This window comes from Agelaius tricolor, unplaced genomic scaffold, assembly GCF_023055355.1.
Source record: "Agelaius tricolor isolate 1412-34295 unplaced genomic scaffold, bAgeTri1.0.p SCAF_13, whole genome shotgun sequence".
In the NCBI taxonomy this organism is placed as follows: domain Eukaryota; kingdom Metazoa; phylum Chordata; class Aves; order Passeriformes; family Icteridae; genus Agelaius; species Agelaius tricolor.
The window spans coordinates 13381720-13405958 of NW_027269273.1; the positions used below are offsets into that span (position 1 = coordinate 13381720).

General features: G+C 40.5%; 1 protein-coding gene across 10 annotated transcripts in view; it reads right to left on the reverse strand.

The window, feature by feature from the left end:
- The window catches only part of ZMIZ1 (zinc finger MIZ-type containing 1), a 338284-nt gene that overhangs the window by 78936 nt on the left and 235109 nt on the right, over positions 1-24239 (reverse strand). Inside the window, exon 1 of one of the 10 annotated variants that reach the window (XM_071438791.1) lies at positions 12348-12519. The exons of 8 other annotated variants lie outside the window; for them this stretch is intronic. The gene's annotated coding sequence lies outside the window, so the exon portion shown is untranslated. Of the gene's footprint in view, positions 1-11756; positions 12101-12347; positions 12520-24239 lie in introns of those variants that run through there. One more of the 10 variants, XM_071438792.1, reaches the window with a different exon arrangement.

The window sequence follows — 24239 nt, forward strand, 5'->3', positions numbered from 1 at the left end:
ACCATTTCAATAGATATTCTACTAGCACAACACCCCTCAAAATATTTAATATGTGTGCCAATTGTAAATATGGGCTGTATCAGCAAAGAAAAGTGATCTGGCTAGTTTATAGCTAATACTGATTCCTTGGGTGAAACAAGGAGCATCAGCAAAACAGCATTTTTATTGTAGAACGATACCCATTCTAGCATTTTTGCCTGTATTGAGTGTTGTAAATAACCACAGTCCTTAATGGCATTTCCATGCACACACAAGTTTTATGTGCAGATCTTGCTCCAGGTGATTTCATCCTCACTCCACAAACTCCTTATCATTTATACCTTAATGTCTTTCTTCCAGGTTTCAGAGAAATCACTGAAATCAAGTAATAAACTATCTCCCAAAAGGTACATGTCTTTCACATCATATAAAATGGAAATTCAGTGGAGAGCAGATAAGTTCTCAGAACTCAGTCTATAAAAAGGGAAGCATATGCAGTTCTGTAGAAAAACATGAAGGAGTAGGCTAAGGTAGGCAGAAGTTACCAGTCTGATGGCTAATTTCTAGCAGTCAAAGTTTAACTTGAATTTATGATTTTAGTAATTCCATAACTATCAGGGAAGTGTTGACATAGTAGCCTTCTCTTCCCCTGCATTTTTCCTCTTTTCCCTGCTTATTTACAGGTGTGTTAAATCAGAACATAGGTGTCTTCTATTTCCTACACAGATGGAGCTATCTTCCTGCTTTTGAGAGAGAAATTACCATTACTGGAGGAAATCTGATTATGGATTATTTTACTGCTTGAGTCACTACTTGTATGTAGATGTTAGTACTCATGCAGTATGAAACACAATCTTCAATCTCTACTGTAATTATGAAAAAAAAGGAGAGTTAAGGACAGACCACAAATATCTTGATCATCAATGAAATCTGCAAGAGAAGCTTCTGGAGACACTTAGATATTTTTTCCCCCTTGGATCCTTTGATTCACCCAAAACTGATCTCAAAACAGATTACAAAAACAATGAAAATACATATGGGAAAACTCAGCTGTAGACTCCAGTTTTAGATGGTGACAACCGGTAACATTCCTTTAAATTGCCTCAGTCTGTTAGCAATCTAAAGCCCTCTGAAGAAGACTTAAAAATTTGCCAAATTCTATGAGTGAAACTGTACAATAGCTTGAAATAGCATTATTTAGAAGGCTGGTTCATGGTGGTTCCATTGACAGAAAATTGAGAGCCACAATCACCCTTCAGTTTAAAGGTAACAAGCACTACTTAGGGTGAAATTTTTGAAAAATGATCAGCTGTTTGACATGCTTTGTGAAGATCAACAAATTCAGAGACATTTCAGTGCAGAGACAATGAATAATAAATATTACTTTCACACTAAGACATTAACTTCCATACTGCAGTCAGACATTTTGACAGTCAAAGTACTGCACAAACACAGGCACAGGAGCAAAATGTTAGAGGAAAGTGCCATTATGTAAACACAGAGCAGAAAGAAGGCAGAACTGAGCTGCAGAGGGAATACTCAGGCTACTACTTAAGACTCCACTGAAATAAGAAATGTTGAATTCTCATGCAATATTGTTATATCAGCCTCTACTTCATTAAAATAAATTCCTTCATTTTAGTCTCCCTGATGCTTTGTGCAATTTGTACATCCTTGAAACTGATGAGATGGCTGGAAAGACAAATGTCTATTTCAAGTGAAGTGTCTGTCACCCATTCTTTTGGATGACTTGGCCAAAGTGTGAGTGTTCACAGGCACAGGTGCTCTGACTACAGGAGACATACAAATGAGAAGTAGGATGCCCAAAGTAAAGAAACCAGTAACAGAAACCATTGCAACTGGGAATCAACACTGAGGATTAAGTAACCCTAAAAATGGGACAGAGCTCCCATTTTTCACTGCATCAACTTTGCTTCACTTGACACTGAGAAGAACACAGCAGAGAACCAGGACTGGTGAATCTGGCCACTGTGGAAAGCGGCTTGTCTGACTGCACAAGCTGTTTTCCTTGTTGTTTACTAAAAATTTATTTAAAAATAGGCATGATGTCTTTGCAATCCAGCTAAATAAACCACAGTAAGTACTGAAAGAAGACATTCATTGCTCCTCATTTTTTTTTCCACACCATTATCACACCTTTGCCATGACAGCAGAAATAGCAACAGTTCAGGTACTTCCTCTCAGAACAGCTAGACAACCCTTAAAGCATCAATTTCCCAGGAGGCAGAAAGAATCCCAAATTTTCATGAAGAGGCATTTGCTGTCTGAGATGGGTCCTTCTCCCCTCTCTCCACGAAGAAACAATTGTAATCTACTCTGTACCTTTCCAAAATGCTGTGGACTATTACACTCAGAAAGAAAAGTCATTCATGCCTGACACTCATGTCCCAAGAGAAGCACAGAAAAAATTCCTGTCTTGCTACCACAGGTGCATCTTTTTTGCATCTGCTAGCAACAACTGATGAGATCATTCACCAGACTGTCATGAAGTAAAAATATTAGCCATCAATATACTCAATCTCCTGGATCAGAAGAGACAGCCCATCTCATGACACTCACCAGGGCTGCCTGATGACAGCTTTCATTCCTACATCTCCATTTCTTCTGCTTAGTAGTGAGTGTCCTGGGAGGTTCTTGAGATTTGTGTACCAAAAACAAAGAAAAAAGAGAAATACAGCTGTAGGAAGGTCAGGATTTCAGAGCATTCCAGCTCAGGATTTAGTATTGATGCAATTGCTCTAAAAACTGTAACAGGAGTTACTTTTTGGGGGGATGGGTATTTGTCTATTTGTCCTCCTTACCCAAGAGGCCAATTTATTCCAGCATCTATCCCAATTAAAGTCACCTCAGAAAACCTAATGTATTTTTTTAAATTAATTTTATTTATGGGGCTGATGCCTGCATGCAGTTTAGCAGCAGGAACCACATTTTTTTTTACCTCGCTTGATTATGCTGCATGGGAAGAGTAAAAATGTAAAAAAAACCCAAAACTGCTGTAATATAAGGGCTTTTCCTGCAAAAGAAACAGCTGCTGTGTGTTCCCCTCTATCACTCATCTGATAAGTCTCAAACAAGACAGCATTTTATTTGCTTTATTTTGGAATAGCATTTTATTAGCTTTATTCTCTTTCATCACCTTGCATCACCCTGCTGGTGGTAAGAAACTGAGTCTGCATGGCACTACTTCAGAAGCCAAAGTTGTATCATTCTTCAAAAACAAAACAGTGTTTAAAATGTGAAGTAACTTATAGAAATGGCTCACATACAACCACTTCACAAAGAAAGGAAACTACTATGAAATGAGGCTCAGGGATCAGGCTCAGAGAAGGTGGCCTGCCAGACTTGGCTACAGGCTGCATGCAACATGGTCAAACTGCCTCTCTATGGGATATTTCAATTTCTGTTGGATATGATACATGTAGTATCTCTCTGCTAATTAACTTTTGGTGTTAATGATCACAGGGACACCATTAAAATGCTAAAAAATTACTTTCAGCATTTCACAGGTAACTGAAAACTAACTAGCAAAAGGTAAACCATCTCAAAATCTCATACTCTCCTCTGTTCAGATGAAAGCACAAAGGTGGTAACTACGAGTAACTGCAGTGTTACTGTCCTTCCTGCACTCACTCTGCAGAGGACATTCATTTCCAGAGGTGTTGGTTCAGCACCTTCTGTGAGCACTTGGTTGAGTCCAACCTCCCTCAAAGCAAGCCTGACATTCCCTCCTGCCTTGTGCCAGCCCTCAGTGCACATTGGCTGACTAAGGCACATAATGAAGCATCCTTGTGCCCTTACTCAAAGGAACAAGTTCCCACAGAAATATCTCCAGACTTCAATCTACAAGTGCAAGAGAGTAAAAAAAACCCAAAAACCAAAAAGGTATCTGGGACAGAACTGCAGAAACTCCTCATGAAGATGCCAAGGAAATGAATTTTTTTCCTCCCCTTGCCCTCCCCCCCCCCCCAGTTTTAGAAATATTAACAGGAAGTAAAAACAAAACAAGCAAGTAAAGCCACTTCAACCAGGTCAAATGTGTGTTGAAGCAAAGGTAAGAAACCACTTAAAGCTCTCAAAGGATTGTAAGCCCCTATGACAGGTCTGATAATTTTAAAGGCTTAATTCCATTACAGTATCTGGCAGCCTGCAAGGGCACATTTTACTAACCATAGGCCACCAGGTCATAATAGATGCTGACAGAAAACATCAAAGGTTAAGTAGGCTGTAAGATCATAAAACATTTCATGCTGCACAGTGCCAGCAATGTTAACTATGGAGCTGTTTGAGAGGAGAAAACAATGGCTGAGTCTTGTCCCCACCTGCAGTCCCAGGGAAGCCCAGCAGAATCAGCTGGCCAGGATGACCAGCCCAGACCATGCTCCTGTGACATCAAAGTGTTTTTGGCTGTGTCAAAGCCCAAATTTCCTATCTTACTTAAAACTCAGAGTGCAAGATCAGATTATTTAAGCTGAAGAAAACATATCCACACAATATATTTCACTAGTCCTCTTCATCTGGCAAATGCAGTGAGCAGCTGCAGCTGGAGCAGCAGGGCTGGAGGCACCCTGGCAGCCCAGGTCAGGCAACCTGCAATTGCCTCTGTGCAACACTGGAGCACTCTGACTTGGAAAAGCAGCACTCAGATTCTTGCTGTGATGAAGATCTAAGCCAGCAGTTTAAACAATTTAGCAAGAAACAGTAATTTTGCCTTCAATATCCCACAAAACTTACTCAAGCACTGCAACGTAACCACTGCAGGTGGCAACGCTTGCTTCAACTCCCCCTGAGAGTATTTATGCAACTTACACATGCAGTTAAAGCTCCAATATGTAATTTGAATTGCTCACTCTTGAGGGGTGGCTAGATACAGCAACAATGGCCATAATCACAGACTTAATCTTATTTCAGCCACTAAATATGAAACCTAATATTTGACATTGCAAACCAGCGGAAAGAAAGGTAATGCATAGATCATTGCCTGTGTGCATGGAAGAGGCTTGGAAACTGCTCTCTCCTGCATACTGGCTTTCTACAAGGCACTATGAGAATATACATAAATAGATCTTCTGCTTTTTCTCTTCTCTATGCAAAAGAGCTCCCCTGAATGACATCTATCTGGATAATAAATTGCCAATACCACAAACAATTACATTAGAAGCAGTTCAAAATGTAAGGGGGTGGGAGCTAACTACTGACCAAATCTGACATACAAATAGCCTGCTAATTTGTCAGCAAGCCAAAATAAATGGAATGGGCTGGCTGCAGGTGCAGGTAAACGCCTCAGAAATAGACATCAATAAATCATTTAGCTCCTTATAACATTTTAGATTACAGTCATTTAACAAGAAGGACATTTTTGCCTTTGCAACATGATTCATGAGTGCTTCAAGAGCACTTGAAGCCATTTAAAGTCAGTACTTAAGATGGGACTTTAAAACTTCCATTTTTTGATCTCCTATAACCTACACTTAACTTAGCAAATATTATAAACTGTATCCTCTGTTCTGCTTATCACAAAATACAAAATCCAAGATTATGGGGTATTGCACACTAATGATCAACTCTCCAAAGCCCCAAACTCTCTCTGTGAGAGAATTCATATCCCTGCTATTTTTTTGTAGATGTAGAGACAAAGAGGAAGTTTGCTGCATGTCAGGCAAGTCAGATAGCCAACATCCTAGTTTTACTAGATGTGTCTACAAAGACAGAAACATGATAAAAAGAGTGGGTCATCACACATTATAGATGTGTTCCTTGCAAGTAAAAATCACTTGGTCCTCATAATTTTCCATCTCAAGTACTTCTTGAAAAAGCCAGTCTGCAAATAACTGTTCTGTCTGCTCAAAGACCATCTGTGGGGCTGTGTTTCTATCAAAATGATACAAGGTGTCACAAACAGTAACAGTCAGACACTTAACTGCATGTTCTAAAGAAGGTCAGTCTTGTACTAAAGCCAGGAACACAAAACACACAAGGACTATCTATGCTTGTATTTTGCAAAAATCTTAAGAGCATATTTACAAGTTGTAAAGTCATTAAGTAAAAAAAAAATTAAAATCTTCCATTACTAATGGACGAAGACCATATATAAACTGAGATGAACATTTGTTTCTAACCTGAGTCTAGTGCAACTTTGCTCTAATCAAGTGTATGTCTTGACAGACACAAATTACTTCAAGGACCTTCCAGGTAAATCAGCCCATTAAGGAACTACAGTATTTCCACCCCAAGGAATAGTTAGAAAACATATATAACCTTTTGGAAAGTGGGCTGAAACAGAACAATTTAATAGTACTCATCTATGTGCAAGACAACTGGTTTCTAAATTTCTTCCAGACTAACCTCTCAATTGCCCTGTTGCTGGAAAAACAGTAGGAATGCAAAGGTGTATAGGAACGTGAAGAACTGCTGGTTATCTCCAAAAATATGGTATTTTATTACACCTAGCACAGAAGGAGTTTTTACACACTTATAACTTCACACGACAGCCAGGCACATTGCCAAACACACATTACAAACCTGAGCTACCAGCCAAATCAGGACAGAACCCCTGTTCAGCACCATAGTTCACTAAGGAGCTCCCAAACTTGCTGAAAAACACAAGCAGCATGACACAACTCTGCAGAGTATCTGTCTGAGCAGGAAATCTGGAGTTAAAACCACTGACAGCAGCAAAATGAGAAGGCTGAGAAGTACCCGTAGCAGACCCTGCTAACAGAACCAGAGAGACCTACAAGCTGCTCAAGGCAGTCAAAGAACAGCCTGTGATCAATAGGAGCAAATACTGCTGGCAGATCAAGCAGGATCAAGACTACATAAGCCACTGCAATCTGTATGAATAAGTAAATCATGACAGGCTCCTCTGAAAGCCATGCTGTTAGGCTGATGCTTGAAAACCTTAACTTTCTAAAACAGTTGGATGGTGTCAGTAGATAAGACAGTAAAAGTACTGTTAACACCCTTCTTTCAAGTCTGGCCTTCTAAATGGATAAGTAAGTGGCACTAAGTGGCACAACACCCCCTCCCCAGTAATTTTTTCTTTTCCTACTACATATTAATGCAGAAATAAGGTTGTTAGTAAATGTTAAATATTTTAAATCACAAAAGCAACAGCAGGTCAGTAAAACTGGTTACCATAGCTAAGCGAGAACTGAAGTGAGTCCTGTGACAAACTCCTGTTACTTCTCCCTGTTACCTTCTAAGGCTGACCACAAAAAGATAGTCAAGAATAAGTAAAGGAGTGCTTTTTGTGAGAATCCCAGTTCTTCCCATCTGCCCTAGTTCTCCCTTCTACTGAAGTTTTACTCACTTTATTTGTAACTAAGTTAGGTCAGAATGATTTTGAAAATCCAGTACAGATAGTTTTAATGATAAGATTGTGAAAGAATGAACCTCTCTAGGTACTGTAACATTATATCCAAACAGCATTCTAACAAGCTTGCATACACCAACAATTGTGGGATTTTGTCTGCTTCCAGGATCTCAACAGAGAGTCCAGCTTGCCTACCCCCTGAAACTTAATTTAATAGATGCAAGGGACACTGAGGAGGTATAAAAACCACAAACTACTAACAACAAAATTCAGTTTGAGGATTAGAAGTTTATAAACAAACATTGAGGGTTACTCATCAAAATGTTGAGAGCTGTACTTTAGTTACAATAAAAAACAAGAATCAGGAGCTTAGCTGGCTGTCAGAACACTTTATTGGTACTAATAAAGACAATTGAGAACAAAATTAACTTTTTTTTTTAATGAAATAGTTAAAACTGTCATTGGTTGCACTGGATTACTGTCAATAGAATGATCCCAAACAACCTAAGACTCAGGATTAGTAACACACAAACATTCCAGAGAATATTTAAGAATGATCTAGGTCAAGAACTAAAGAAATGTATAGTATTTATTAGAGGTAGGCTGAGTGGCAGCCTTCCACACTACTGAAGTAATTACTGTCCTGATGTCACTCATTTTTCTTTACAACTATACTTTGTCTTGATTTTAAGGAGAAAATTCTTCAAGTAAATTCTTTAATTAAAAATAGAAATAAAAAAAACTGTCTGTGATCTTTCTGGGTTTCTCTTGTTTCCTTCCCGGATTGTCAGTGAAAGCCAGACTGGCTGGCTGCTTTCTCCCTGATGATGAATGGATACGCACTCTTCCCCATGCCTTGAAAGCTATTACTGCTTTGCTTTACTGCACATTGGTCTACCTCTCACAATTAGTGAAACAGCCATTTCATTTGAAGGCCAGCTCAACATTTTACATGCTGGTTTAAAAGGTTTTGCTCAGTAACTTGAAATTGTTTTTAGTTACTTCCAAAACAACTGTTTTATATACCAAAACATTGTTTTGCTTCAGCATTTTAGAAGGTATACCCCGTGGAATTTTGGTTCCTATCCTGCTGTTAGAAGAGCCAAATGATATTAACTTAATATATTCTTTTCAGTGTGTTAACTTTTAGTTATTGTTAATTAATTTACTTTTTGTTTTGCTTACTTCAAAGAAACAGCCAGTAACACCATACTACAGTGAAACAGATGTCATGTCTATTGGTTTATTTCACAGAACTTTCTGGTTTCCTCTGGAAAGGCAGTACAAGGAAAACAAACTCTAAGAAATTTAGGGGACGCACAGTGGGGTCATTTGTTACATGATTTTTTTTTTTAAACCCTCTGGATATGTCTCTGCTGTGTCTTGCAGGCTACCAGAAGTAGTGAACCATCTGCTCAGCCTGCACAGCTCTCCACATGCCCAGCAAGGCTTCTGAGACTTCAATTAGATCACCCAGCTCTGCTTGCACTGAACAACAATGCAGCAATAGCTGAGCAGCGCTGGGAGGAAGCAACTTTTCCCCACCTCTTTTTTTTTTCCTTGAGCAAAAACCTTGCTGTCCAGCTGATTCCAAGCAGTTTCATGGCAGTCTGCTAGGAGCAGCTTCTTCTGCTGTTCCACCCTAGTGAAAACAGAAGTTCCCCTAGGCAGATCCGCCTCAGAGGAAGGTATTTCCTGTGGCACTCCGTTCTCCAACTGAGAGGAACCAACCAGAGAGTGCCTTCACTGAGATCTCTGAACCATCATTTTAACAATGTATCACAAGATGAAGTGTTGGGGTTATTTATTTTCTGCTGGTTAGCTCCTTCCCTGGTTAGCTCTTTTGATACTTTTAAATATAACCTACAGTGTATTCTTTTGTTAGGAGAAAAAAAAGTTATGGTTGTGCCATCCCACAGAGTGACAGTTTCCTGATGGCTTCACTCTAATGATTTTTGGTCACTGTTGATCAGCAATATCCCTTCTGCTGATGTAATAGTCATGAGAAAGCAGCCTTGCATAGTGACAGTTCCAGTGACAACTGAGGATAACGTGGGAACTTCTGTGTCCTCAGCTTACCTCGTGACATAGAAAAACACTATTCTCTTGTCTTAGTTACACATCTTGTAATTGCAGGGGCTTGGGGCATTGGATTCAGAGACTCTCTTGAACTAATTGCTGTACTAACTCGTATGGCAACAGCAAGCCTGTTTTGCCAGACTATTCTCTCTAAACTATCTCACTGTAATTAATACAGCACCTGTTACTACAACAACAAATTGTTTATTCACTGAGCCTAAGTGCCCTCTATTTTTCTCTCATTGTTGGTTTGCATGCTCTGCTTCTTTGCTTTGTAACCAAAAGCTGTCCACTACACATGGACAAGCTCTCTTGGGTGTTCCTGGAGCATTCATCCAGCATAAGGGTCCCAGGACTAAATGCTACTTTCAGTACAAGGAATACCAAGAGAGTGCATGTGTTTCACTGAAATATGAACACAGCAACACATCAGCCAGGATCACAGAGACATTGACCACGCACAGCTTTGACATTTGTACCCATTCTACTACGATCTACGCAAGATTAAAGGCTTATGACTACATTTCAAATCTCACTTATGATCAATTTTCAATTGCTAACATGAAACTGTACCTCACTCATTCAGATAACTTCTTTACTAGTGAAATTTCACTGCACTTGCAGACGTATTTCCCCAGGAAGTTTCTGATGGCTCCTCCAGAATGGGGTAAGGGTGGTGTTAACTTAACAATGTTAAGTAGTTTTGTAAATCAAACTTTGACCATAAATTTGATACCAAGCCTTTGGTAACACTTTTCTGTTCACTTAAACTGGAGCATTACTGGCTGAGTTCTACTGAAATAAATTTACATAAACCCGAACTTTTTTTCCCCATGTTCTATTGCACTTTAGCTGCCATCTCAGTATAAATGCTAAGCAAAAAGAGGAACAAAATTCTGCTAAGCAGATTGGTGACAGCATGGAGAGACATGCTTCTGCTCAACTCAGAGGCACTTCCACTTTAATGCATGATTAGATGCTGATAATTACTTTATTACCAATATATCTGTAATAAACTTCTAACTTGAAAAAAAACTACAGGAAATATTAGACAATGTAGAGCAATTTTAGCTGGATCTTAGTTTTATGTACTTCCATTTCCAAGTAGGGTTTCAGTCATGCTAATTGCTTTTCCTAGGTCACCCCAGCCTAATGACCCGGTTAGCTTAACCTAAGACATGACTTCTTGAAAGAAGCTGTCTCCACAGTAACTTTTAATTCTAATTCTACATATTTGCAGAGTGAACACTGTCTTTTATAGTATTATGAGCCAAGATAAGTTGTCATAAATGTGGGTTCAATTTAACCAGTTCACCCCATGAGATGTCTACAGAGAGCATTTATTTCATCAAAAGATGACAGATAGTAAGGGATTTTTAACTGGATCTTATAACGGGCTCACCTGAACTCAGGACCAACAGTTTGTTGTATGACTGAAGTCACAACTTGTTTTGACAGTGGCTTTAGCGGCTCCAGAATCACTGATGCTACTTTATGCAAAGTCTATTTTACCTTACACAGCGATTTTACCGATTCAAAGAGCTGTTATCTACAATAGCAACCTCTCTTCCCCCAACAGACCGTGCTGTCAACATCTGAATTGCAAACACTGAAGCTGTATAGATCCTTTGCATTTTGTTTTTGGCATACATTGATATATGCTATTTTATTGAGTTTTTAAATGCTATTTGCATTAAGCCGACTAACTAAACTAAACAATAAAACTAATGTCCCAAATTCCAGTCTGGTGCCACTAGTTTGAAACTTTATGATAACTCCTTAAATAATATGCTAATTAAGTAACCTTTTCAGTTTTTTACACAGGAAACGAATAAACAAGACACTTGTTACTACTCAGCATAAGGGGCAAAAAACTTGTCAACTGGAATACCCGAGACTGTCATTGATACTAATACTACTTTGAGATCTTCTATGAAAGCACTCACCACAGATGTGAGTTCTGCGTGGCAAGGTCTTTATAAAGACGGTAAAAATGAAATGGTGGCAGCAGTATTGTCACTGCTGTTTGCAGAACAGCTTGTCACGTTCTGACAGTGCCAGACAAGCTAAAGTTGCAGGGAAGGCCACCGCTAACCGGTGTTGCCTTTTGGTGGTGTGAGTGCAGATGCGGGCAGCAGGGCGCGGGCCGAGCCGCAGGGTGCGGGGCAGGGCAGGGCAGAGCCCGCTGCCATCGCTGCCAGCCCCGCGCCGCCGCTCCCACAATGCACCCGCTCCCGCACACACACACACACACAGACAGACACACAGACACACACGGGCACGGGCTCTCCCGGGGCGAACGCGCTCCAGCACACGGCCCCGCTCCCGCACGCACGGCCGCCGCCCCCCCCGGGAACCAACTTACCCCCGAGTTACATCCCATTCACCAGCCCGGCTTCCTCTGCCGCCCCTCCTCTGCGCGCCTGCCTCTGCTGCTGCAGAGAGGCCACATATGTCTGCAAACACTTCTAGGCAGAAAGCAGCCAGTGCAGAACAAAGACAGCCGGGGTTGCCTTCATCTCAGCACAAGGCAGCCAGTAGCTATTTTCAAGCTTGTTCGCTCTCCCCCTCTGAGGGCACCCTGCTCTGTTTCTCCCTCTCTCTCTCTCTCTCCTCTTTGCCTGTCCAGCTACTGCACAACACGCATCAATTATTCATTGCTTGTCTCCCGGTTTCCAGGCAAAACCAATCACAGATGGAGTCTTGCTAATGGGCTCATGCCGTACTTGCCAACAGGCTATTTGTGCTCAAGCTACAACCCTCTAGAGACAATAAAGAGAATCAGGTTAAGCTTTAAAACTTCACACGTACGCGAACAGACCTAAAACGGCGATAGACATGTAAGCATCCCTATGACATTGCTTAGGAGTACGTCTTCGGCATACAGCATGGCAGAAGGCTGCTGTAAATCTTCCGAAAGGGCTTTAAGAAAATCAAACACTCAGAAAAATCTCACCTCAGCTGCATGTTACTGATATTGATGGTTCTCTTTTCTGTCTCTAGTGGTCCATGTCTCGCTTTCCCATTACACAGAGAGGTATGTCCTTCTCTCATTCTCGTGCACACACGCGCACACGCACGCACACACACACACAGCCACAGCCACTTTGCCAGAAGGAAGAGAGAGAAAGAGAGGAGGAAAAAAAAAACCACCCAGGCAGCTCACATTTCAAACTTGCAAGGAGGGGTGGTGCTTAAAACGCTAGGACAAAGCCTCTGTCTCTGGCACCCAGTCAAAACACTAAAATAAATCCCCTCGATCAATTAATTGGAAGCAACACTTGTTCAAGCCCGCGTAACAAACCATTAAGGGCACCGGGGCTGAAAAGTCTTGAGATTTGGGAAATCTCGTACCCTCGCTTCCCCCCTACCCTGTTTGCTGAATGCTGTTGACTAAATCCATCAAACTAGTCATGCTAATTAGCGTCCAGGGCAGCCTCGGCGGCGGAGCAGCGCCTGGGGCGGGCGGCCCCCGCGGCCGGAGTTTCCTTCCGGACCGGCCGCCGCCCCGCGCCGGGCAGGAGGTACCGGCGGGCCGGAGGTACCGGCGGGCCGGGCCGGGCCCGGGAGGTCGCTGGAGCGGCGGCGCCGGCTGCGGGCCCCAGAGCGCCCCAGCGCTCCCGCCCGGCGGAGCGACAGGCGCCATCCCTCCGCCGCCAGGGGAAACTGAGGCAGGCGGGGGGCTGGGGCTGCCACTGGAGCCGCTGTCACCTTTGGGACCGCCCGGCCCGGACAGGTGCCTTGGGCTGTGTTTGCGAGTTCAGGTCTTCACCTTGGCCGGCCGCGCACTGCTCCCAAGACAACACCCGTTCCCACGGCACTCCCAGCTCGGGGCTGCCCATGGAAGAGTTCTAAACACGTCCAGCTGTGCCTGCGGTGGTCAGCGTTTCAACTGACAGTGCCGAAGGGGGAAAAAAAAGGCAACAAACAATCAACCCCCAGGAAGCTAATGTGACAATTCTTTGCTGCCTCTCAAAGGGAAAACTGGCAGTTTAAGTTGTGGCCAGCCGAGCACCAGCCTTTTCCTGCCACCCTCCGCGGTGCAGAGCCACTTCCTTCCCCGCACAACCTGCACAAAGTCACCTCCACCTCTTAAAGGCGCACCCGGCCCCCTCGCAGTGAAGCAGCCGGCAGGTTCCAGCGAGAAACAAACAAAATACAAACAATAGAAACAGGAGGACTTGAAAAAAATACTGTCACTCCAGCAAAATTCCTTTCAGTGAAAAAATGGCCCCAGCTTCCCTTGCCATGCTTACAGTCACTTAACTGTGCTTCCCAAACACCTTAGCAGAGAGTTGGCAATATGACAGATCGGAGCAGCAAACTATCACAGATATCAAAGAGCAGCTCTTCTCTGAAAAATGATTCCACAAAAAAGCATTGTCAGATTTCATGTTCTTTTTTTTTCCCCCCAGGGAATCCATTGCAAACAGCTAAGAGTAATGTGTGCTCTCACTTAACTTCCACTCCTGATGCAGGATCTCAAGGTCAGCCTGTCAGGGTTATTGCTTTCTCTCCACGGCCATCAGACCAAGCAGAACTGCAAACCAAACCCTCCACACTTTCTGCAATCTCAGAGCTGCTCAAGTGTGGCTGCAGGAACACCTCACAACAACACAGCTGCTACAGGTGGTGCAGGACTCAGTGCTGGGCCAGTGTCCCGAGTCTGTACAGCCTGGGCAAGCCTTCAGCTGGCTCCTCATAGATGCAGGTGGACCCACGGGGCTGCTGGAACAAACTCTTACACAAAATATAGTTTCCACTGCAGTGGGTCAAATCTCAGATTCAGTCACATGGAAGAAAAGTACAGAACCTTATGCAATTTTTTCATTGCCTTTCAGAGTAGACAGATTGTTAAGGAGGTGTAAATTATACAGCTAGACTGGCAGAATAGGTACAGAAAGCACAAGTTTTAGGGGACTCTCAGGGAGTTCAGACTTGGTGGATATGAATGAAATTGATAATTGCTCTAAAGCTACATGAATTCTTGATTGAATGAACATTTCCATACTTGTTTCAGGTTTTACTGCATTTACAGAGTTTTCACACAATTCCTAAGCCACGGTGTTTTGTTGTATTTTGAAAAAACACATAAAACAGCAACAAGAACATATCAGGTGGTTGCGAGGTCCCAGATACTGAGACTGGCTCCTTCCCCATAGAAGCCACAATTAAGTTAATTTCTGAGGGTGAAAAGCAATTTTATATTTTCTGTAGAGAATACACATTCCCCAGTATCCTATCTTTTCTTCTCTACTTACCATCATGAGTAGTATCTCTCTGCAATTAAATTGCTCTTTCTAGTGCAACAGTGTAAGTTTCTCTTTTAAAGCTGCCTGTCTTTCAGAGGAAGTGGTTTAGAGTAGACAAATCACTTATCTAAAAATTATGTACTTACTTCTCCTTTGACAAATCTTTAGCAGGTTTCTAATCCCACCCTGCCACTTGAAATATCACTTTCTGTGATGACATTTGAGTCATAGTTGTCAGAAGCATCAGGCTCTGTAGTCAAATGGATTAAATCACACTTCATAGCATGCAGTATTTTGAAGGAGGAGTGGTTTATCATTTGTAGAAATTAATCATAACAGTTTTTTCTCTAGGGCAAATTCCCAATCATTTTTAAAGATTACTATGTTTAAGCCCCTCTGACAGCAGTATGTCAAATTACATCACAAGGAAGGTTATCTCAGGCAATGATAACTATTAACACAACTCACTGAAGACACATACTACTGGGAGAAGCAGGTCTGTACTGGGAAGCACCTTTTTATATGCAGGGGTGGGAGAGCAGGCTCCTGGCTGTGCTTTGGCTCTGTTGAGGCCCCAGGGATCTCAGTGTCTGGGGGTGTGCCTGCCGCTGGCTGTTGTCCCAGCTCAGCCCCACAGGGGAGGGGAGACAGGGATTTGAGTTCTACAGGGGGAAAGAGGAGACCCTTACTTGGACCACCTCTAGCTGATTAAGGGGAAGAATTAGAAGATTTTCAGAGAAGTCCTGTTTATCTCAAAGTAGGAGGCAACATTTGTCTGTTCAGCATACGCTGTCAATGCACAACAATATCACCAACAAACTTCCCAAATATCAATTCTGTCAGTCACTGTGTGGCACAGAAACAAACCATGTTCTTCTGGTACTGCTCTTTGCTCTCCATACAAAGACACTCCTCTGAAGAGTGTATTTTTAACAAGTCAGAAGCCTGTCCTTAAGTTGCAGACATGCCCGTGGAACACCAATTTTTTATGGTGAACAAGGTAATGATGTGAACACATTCATATGTTCAGGTGCCTTTGATTGCTCAACACAACAGCATGATGCTTATCTTCAACTGCTTCAAGTGAGGTAGCCCTTGGGCATAATTCTCACTTCTCTCCTGGCTTGCCCCTCTTCAGTAATATTGCAAAAACTTAATCAAATAGATCAACACCTGTAATAAAAATGCAGACCACCAACAGCAAAAGAAGGAGAGGCTGCAAGGGGTGGTGAGAAAATCACCCATTTGGATACTTCAGTATCAAGAAGACTACAGAAGAGACAGCATCATGTTCTACTGTAACAGCATTGTGAGAGGTATGCTGAGAAAAGAGTAGGGAAAGAAAGCATAAATGGGTAAAGAAAATCTCTTCAAGTAGCTGTAATAGCAGTTATTGCCCACTGAGTCATAATATAATCCTTTAGCAATGCAAATTTTCTATGACCAAAGATTTAAAGGTTTATCTCAGGGGCCAATCTTTATTCATCTGAGTTTTGCTGCAGTGCTGAACACAGCAGGGTAGTTCCTTACAATATTTGTCTAGAGCAGGTTATTTGCCCAAGAATTAGTTCCCTGGATATGTATATATTTTACTATTGATTTAAGGGATTCAAAAAACTCTTTAGAAGGCTTACAATTACATAGTTGAAATACACAGAATACATGGATCAGTGGCCTTGTCGATTTTTCCTGATGTTTCACAGTAGGTTGAATCAGCTGAAGCTGTTATAAATCTAAGGGCTGCATCCGAGTAAAAAAACAACCATGTACTTGAAAAACCAAAAATTAAAATCCTTTGACTCTGCATCAAGTGTCTTTCTTGCATAACCCATTTTTACATAATCAAATAAACTCCTTCAAAAAGAGGTGTGGAAGGAAAACCCAGTACTTAAAAGCACAGTAAGAAAAGACCATTTCACATGATTGAGTCCTATCCTGTTTAAGTAAGATTACTACACTGCAAAGAATTCTATGAGTAAGGTACATACCCTTTGGCCACCTTCTGCATTAGGATTTATAAAACGAAGGTAGGGAAGTTACAAAAGGTAGTAACACAGCATCTGCTTTTTTTCCTTGCTGCCCATGACCACTGTTGTAGCCCTTGGTAACTAAGAGTTTTAGTTAATATTTAGTTAACTCTGATCTGAACCTGGAAACACCAAATGCTGTTTGGATGCACACAGCAATTGGACCAAAACACTCAAAATCTTCTGAAAGCTCTTATGCCCTATTAACTTTCAAGACCCTGGACATGCTCATGTTCTTGTTACCCCATTACAAAACAATACTCCTTCAAGCCTCTGCAAAGACTCAGGATAGACTTTTAGGCACTCCAATGAACACCTCTGTCAATTGCCAAAATATTTGGAAAGGGAGATCGGAGATCTACCTTAAGTCTATCTAATAATGTTGCTATTTTCTAATCTCTATTTCCTTCATTCTTTCTTTTAATGTCTTTACCATGTGCAGAAAACAAGATGCTCTATAAAATTACAATGCAGAAAACCCCTCAGAAATTCACAGAGAAGCTGTTCATTATGTTTGTACCTTTGGTTCTCTTCCCAGCTATACTTGTATGGAAAACTGCAAAGCGAAGGTAACCAAAGCACGCAGAAATCAAGAACAAAGTACATGAAGGAAAAATCACATCTGTAATGCAGTGTGGCAGTCAGAAAAGAGGCTTTACAGACCTGAGGTGTCACTGTAGTGATGGCATCAACCCAGAGTTGTCCCCAGCTCTATTTCACACACAGCAGAGCCACTGCAGCTGCCCCCTCACAACCCAACCTGTTCATCAGGCAATTTTAAAGACAGATACAACACACCCCACCTGTCATGCTCTGCCCTTATTTTAATATGTCTATTTTGCTACAAATGCCAATGTATGTTTTAAGATCTGCTTTTCATGACATGGGAGCTTTATTGTTTTTCTAACTTTTGGATGCTTCCAGAGCAATTCCTTGGTAAACTGGAGCATGTCACAAATGGCTTTCAGTGTCTCTTGATACCTGGGCTCATGACATCTCTAGCAAATCAGAAGGAAATCAAAATTAACTGAAGCCCTTTCCATTCAACATGCATTTTTTCAGCATGATCAAGTGGATTTCTAAAACATCCTGATTTTTCACTAAGTTTTGATAAAATATTTCCATACCACATCTTGCAAACTGCTTGATTGTCCTCGTGTAGTTTAGACATTTTTAGCCTTACACCACTTTGGGGGAATATCTGATGAACCATTCTTTAGATTTCAAACAAATCTTTCAGCATTCATATGTTCTGCAAAGTACTAAAAACTTTGTTATAATAAAGCAAGACTCTCAAGTGTAATGAGGACTACTACCTCTCTAAGAAAGTTTTAATATGCACTTCAATAAGGCATTTTTTCTGCTGCTTTTCAAGATGGTTAAGAATATATTCTCCCTGAAAATATTTGGTTTTACTGAGCATATAGCAGAAGCCCCACCCCTGGCAAGCTGTGGGTTAATTAGAGCTAAGCTTTCTCTCTCCCTGATTAATTGTTCAAGGGAATAAGAAGGCAGCTCTGAAGACAGCAACTTAATCAGGTCTCACTGAAAGAAGATGGAAAACTATTAGAAGAGCAGCTTGTGAGGCAATATAGAAGTAATGGGATGCAAAAGAATAAATGAATCAGAAGCTTGGGAAGTGGAAGCTCTGCTAGGGTACCTGAACACTTCTTGGCATTGTAAACCCAGACTGAACTGTCTTGACTCTTCACAATTATTTTCCAGAAATATAAATTGTATGAATATTCCTCATTAAGATTTCAAAAGAACAAGCCCTCCATGAAGTCAATCCCAGTAATGATTTTCCTTTATCTTTTCCTTCTAAGCCTTCATATGCAGTTGACACTTCACACCCCAGCCCAATCACAGCAGTGTGAGGAGCTGCTGCTCTGCTTTTCTGGCTCCTTGGAGCTGCCCTCCCCTCCACATGGGGACTCCTCTTGGTCCCATTTCACCCAGCTGCCTCCACTCCAAAAATCTAGGAGAGAAAATCTAGGCTATTTGCTTATATCCTTTTTATTATTACTTTTTAAAACCAATCCACTAATATATGGAAGTTAGCAGTTGTGAGAAGGAATGTGATACAAACATCCCGAGTGGGACAAAAATGCAGTAAGAAAAGATGTAAAGAGAAGATATGTCCTTTATTACCCTCACAATTTACATTCTATACACAGGAAAGTTTATGACAGAACTTTTTCTCTGTGCTGTGAGTGAACTGTGAGAGCATTAAAATGAGAAAGTTAAGATGCAGTGCTTTTTTATTTTTATTTATTTATTTTTAAAAACTCCATGAAAACAACACCAAATGTCACTTTGTTCAAATCAATTGTGGAGTGTAGAAAACCACTGAAAGTGCATTCCGATATTTCATGCTGCCATATCAAACATATGAGGGGTTACATAATAATCAAACAGATAAGAGTCCAAAGTTACAAATTAAAAGAAAAGTTACAAATTGGTGGCTATGCATCACTGTCTTGGAAAGCTTCCATTCTGGAATACAAAGACATTCATCATTTGGAGGCCAGCTCATGCTTCTAGCTTTGTATTTAAACAACCCCATGTACCATCATCATACACTTTCTATATCAATGTGCCAGAAAGCCATACAGAGCTATTTTTAGAGGACTCTGAGATGAAGTACAGTTTAGCTTGCTAAGCAGCCTAATAAGGCAAAATGCTCTTGGTCAAGACCAAATGCAGTCACTGTCACTCTTCCCTCATACTCTAATCAATTTCTAAGAGCATCCCTTAATTTTTTCCCCCTTACTGAGGATTACTGTATTAGCAGCAGGACAGAACTAGAAGGAGAGAGGCATTCTTTATAGTTTTCTCCACTTTGATAATCAAACCGAGTGATTGAAGAAAAAATTGAATGGTCTGAAAAGAAAGTGGCTTTGCTCAGAGTTAAAGAAACCTCTTAGTAGATAATCATTTTAAGAGAAACAATAGGCTTAACATCAGTTTTTGCTTTCAGAAACTGGCAAATTCAGCTCTCGGTCAACTCCAAATACTTCAAGGCCTCAAGGCTTCCAAGAGGATATAAAGGACTCACAGAGAGTATTGGTGCGCTTAAACACTGGCAAGAACTTTAAAACTAAAAAAGTTCCCAAATCTACTAGGTTACTTATGATCTGAGAAAAATACTCATTTCGACATGTTAATGCTAGAAGGAGGGTGATGGTTAATGCTAGAGGGGGTGATTCTGCAGCAATTTATGAGAACAGGATTAAACCCAGCAATTAACAGAGGTTTCTATCTTTAGTAATTATTCATATACCTGTTCAGTTGATTATAAGTCATAGCTCCAGGCTGTCTGCCTGCTCTGCTAGGACACAGACAGCAACCTTTGCTAAATTGACTCCACTGGCTACGCTCATGCTGCAGGAGCTGTTTTCAAGGACAGATCTACAATGTTATATGGGTAAAGAGAGGAGCAAATTAAAGATGGGTGTTCTGTCAGGAAAAGGACTGAAGAACTTGTGTCAGCATTTCTCTACATTATTAGGACCATAGATTTTTTAACTCTTCACTACCTAATACTTAGATTTAACAACTTTCCTTATTATATATACAGCATAATTGCATCTTCACAAATAAGATACTGAAAATACAATAGTTAGGAACAAAATACAAGAGCCCTCAAGATGAATAACCATATATCTACATATAGAGGGATTCCAGTAAGAACATTCAATCCTTCTTAAACTGTTCTTCATTTTAAAGCATCATGGCTTGTGGGTTAAATAAGCTGAGTACAGTAGAACATAAAGTTAGCAAAACAAACTATTACTACACAAAAGCATCACTCACTTTGAGATCACCAATATATACCTAGCACATTGCTACCAAATAGTTACACTCATGTTTTTCTTTTTACCATCTTCTGTATATTTCACTTTAAACCAGTCTGTGTATTTCTTTAAAGGATGCTGAAAGTCTTCTCGGCCTGAGAAATCTTTGGCAGTACAAGCACGGAAGACAGCCCTGCTGCCAGCTCCTACCAAGCACAGACACAGCTCATACTGGCAAGAGGCTATGCCTTATACTGCCCTTATTGGGCTCTCACTGAAATTAAATTTACAATTGAGGGTTTCTGTGATACCACTAAAAGAGGATTTCTGGCATATAAACATATCCTACGTTACTAGAGGACTTCTAGCACAAATCTAGCCTACTTTGAGTCCAAGAGCAACTCTACACCTTGGAACATTCACACTTCAAGATCTTCTAATAACTACATCCATCTGTTAAATAATGCACATTCTGATAGAATATAAAGCAATAGTATGGCAACAAAAATATACATAATCCGGAAAATATCCAACAATATTTAACACTGTTTCTTACTTCTCTCCTGCAACATCACATGGAGAGTTTCACAGAAGTTGTGCTTCCATGATTTACAGGCACCAGAACAGAATCTTGTCCCAAGAGATCCTCTGATCAAGTCTAGAATCTTCCCCTGTGAATGACAGGAACTATCCTCTTCTTAATCAATATGCATCAGTTGAGTCTCTCTGTCCACTGTCACCTTGGTAGGCTGACTGTCCACAGTCAAAAGACTGAGTGTTAAGGATTAAATATTTCACAGCAGAAGCTTGAAAAGGGGAAGTTTGATGGCAAGCTATTTTTAATGAAGCCTTCAAAGTAAAATCATGAAAATTTTGCATGTTTCCTTGGGCCATAAATGTGGTTTTACTTTTTGTTTCATATTGAAATCCACTGTTAAGTAAACATTACAGTTGAACATATTCTTTGAAAGCTTAACCAGACAACTGTATTTTAATCACTTAATTTCTTTTAATTACTTAAAGTACTTCAGGAACACACACTCAAGTATCTCCTCTAACTTCAAAACCTGAAGTGAAAGTTCAGGTGCAGTGAGACCAGCTTAAATGAGAGAGTATGATCTAGAGAAGATGAGAAAATGAAATTTTGGGTACTTCAACTTCAGAAAGCATAATTGGGTCTGATTTTCTAAAAGTGCTACATCTCCTGCTGCTACAAGCATCTTAAACAGATTTTCAGTGCAGCACATCGATGAACTGAGAAACCACAGGTCATTACCACAGCTTTTAACTTTTAGCCAAACAGTCAATGTCAACTCTTGAAACTATTTACTGACTAGTGCACCTTTATAATCAACATGTTCAATTCAAAAGTGCTGGCAGGGTATTTAACTGAGTCTTAACACACTTTGGTGTTACTCTGTAGGCCACTTATCTGGGCCTGGAAGACCTGCTGATGGAAAAATACTGTGTGGGGTTCAGAATTTAAACACATGTTAAATTTTCTTCTTAAAGGAGATGTAATATACTTTCATACCTACAAAGAAAAGCTAGTAGAGTGAAAGCAAACTGTTTTTAAGTTAAGAGAAATAAAGTTACAAAAGTAAATTTCTTTTTACTTTAGGCAAGGCATTATTAGACATATTTACAGAAATCAACAATAACAAAAAATGAGACTGCTTTTGCTTAAAGATGATTTCTGTGATGAGGTATTAGAAATGACAAACCTTCATGAGGCAGGGACTTTCCAGAAGGAAAGATGAAACTTCTACAGTGCCTCAGATCTCATCAAAACCATTTCTATTTTCTCACGTATAGGATATCCTCTCCAAATTGCCTCTCTCTTGCTTTGAATCACCTTTACCTTTCTGAAGACATTCTTCTGGGTGAAGGCCTATGATTTTAATATTTATAGCCCTGACAAAATTAGGGTTTATATTCTAGTGCTATCTGCACTCTCATCTGCTGTTTCTTTCTGGGATTTAATGGTAGCTCTTATCTCTACTGAAGGAGCCAAGTTTAGTGACCTGAGTCTCCTCATTTTAATCAGAATCATGGGGGTCTGCCATAAACTCCTGTACCAAAGTCACAGAGGGGGAAATGGAAGTCAGCTTTACAAAGCCAGAGGAAAGAAGTTAATGAGTCACTTTCAATACCACTCCTCAACAGCTTCCTCATTTAGTAGAGGGAAATTGCTATTTCAGCAAGCTGAGAAGACTTATATGCCTTCTAATTCTCTTGGAAATCCTGCCATGCTCCTGGAACTAAGGGGGAGAAAGACAGAGGCAAAGATAAAATCAGTTTGTCACTTTTTCTACACTGGTGCAAAAGGGCAGATGGGAGAGAGATAACCCTGGTTTCTCAGTAACCCTCAATATGTCACTTCTGTGCTCCTACTCCCATTCCAGATACATCCCACTGACTGCAAACCCTGCCAACACTATAAGCAAACTATTTCAAGTCTACAGCACAAATTTCTTTTTCCACACAAGGAAAACAGACTTTTCCTTGGGTTTTTTATGAAAACAAAAAGGTTTCACTTAATTTTTGTTAGCAACACCTCTACAGAAAAGACTTTAGGAAGTAGTGTAGATGGGTATAGATGGTTATTCTTGCTTCAGTTTTTTTTACTGGCTTACAGGGAATGTCATATATGATAACACTTCTCACCCAGTGCATATCTATTCACCTGTACTCTCTCCATTGGCTTACAGATTAAAAAAAATAAAAAATCCACATACACACATTCTTGGTTTGGTTTTTTTCTGTTGCAGCTTTGGCTACATTACTGAATAATTTTTCCAAAATAAAGCAACAGAGCAATCAGGAAAAAACCCCCATGTATCTTGAAATTTCAAGTTATGTAAAAGCAAAAGCTGAAGACCCATGCAAGCAGTTTCTGTACTCTGGGAATAAACATGCAAATTCTGTCAATTTATGATGAGAAATGAAGAAAACCAAACCAGTGATCAAATAGACGTTTTAAGTATCACTAGTGCTGCAGGGAGAGATGAACTAAACTGAACATGTATGGGTCCTATGTAAGTAATTTTCTTATGACTAATCACTGGAATTACACTACAAACCAGAGACATGAGGAGGATTAGAATACCCTCATAACAGAAATGATGAGTATTTTTTATTAACTTTTAGCTTTAAAAGTACACTAAATTCTTAACACTTTGACATTGCCTTATACAACAGCAAGAATAATTCATGGGCATTTAAAAAAAAGTCCAAACCCCTACAGAATGCCACAGGAAGGCAAGTAGCAACCTTAAACCTGCCAAAATGTGTAACACAATTTACATAATTCTGATAAAATATTTATATTGCTTTCAGACAAAGTATTGACTGAGAGATGCTATTTCATCAAAAACATGAAAACATTCTCTAAATAATTACATCAGATTAAAGAACTGATATTTAAGCAACAATGCTCTTGCAGGGTACTCATCCTGCAGACAGAGGAATGCAAAGGTAAGGAAAAAAAATCTGTGGGAAAAACAACAGTTCTGCAGTGTGCAGAACACTACTGAAGATGACTGTGTCAATCAGCTGCAATGCAAGCTAGCAAGTAAGCTCAAACATGGACTGTAAATCTGAAGGAAAATCCATACATTCTTTTAACTACCAGAGCAGTAAGTGTTGTCCCCTTGGGAGGAGCAGCCAAGACAGAGGGAGCAGCCACCCCTGTTACCTTCTGGGAGGCAGCAACAAGGAGAAGGAACAGCTTCCAAGACTGAGGTGTGCTTTGGGGAGGCAGCCACACTGG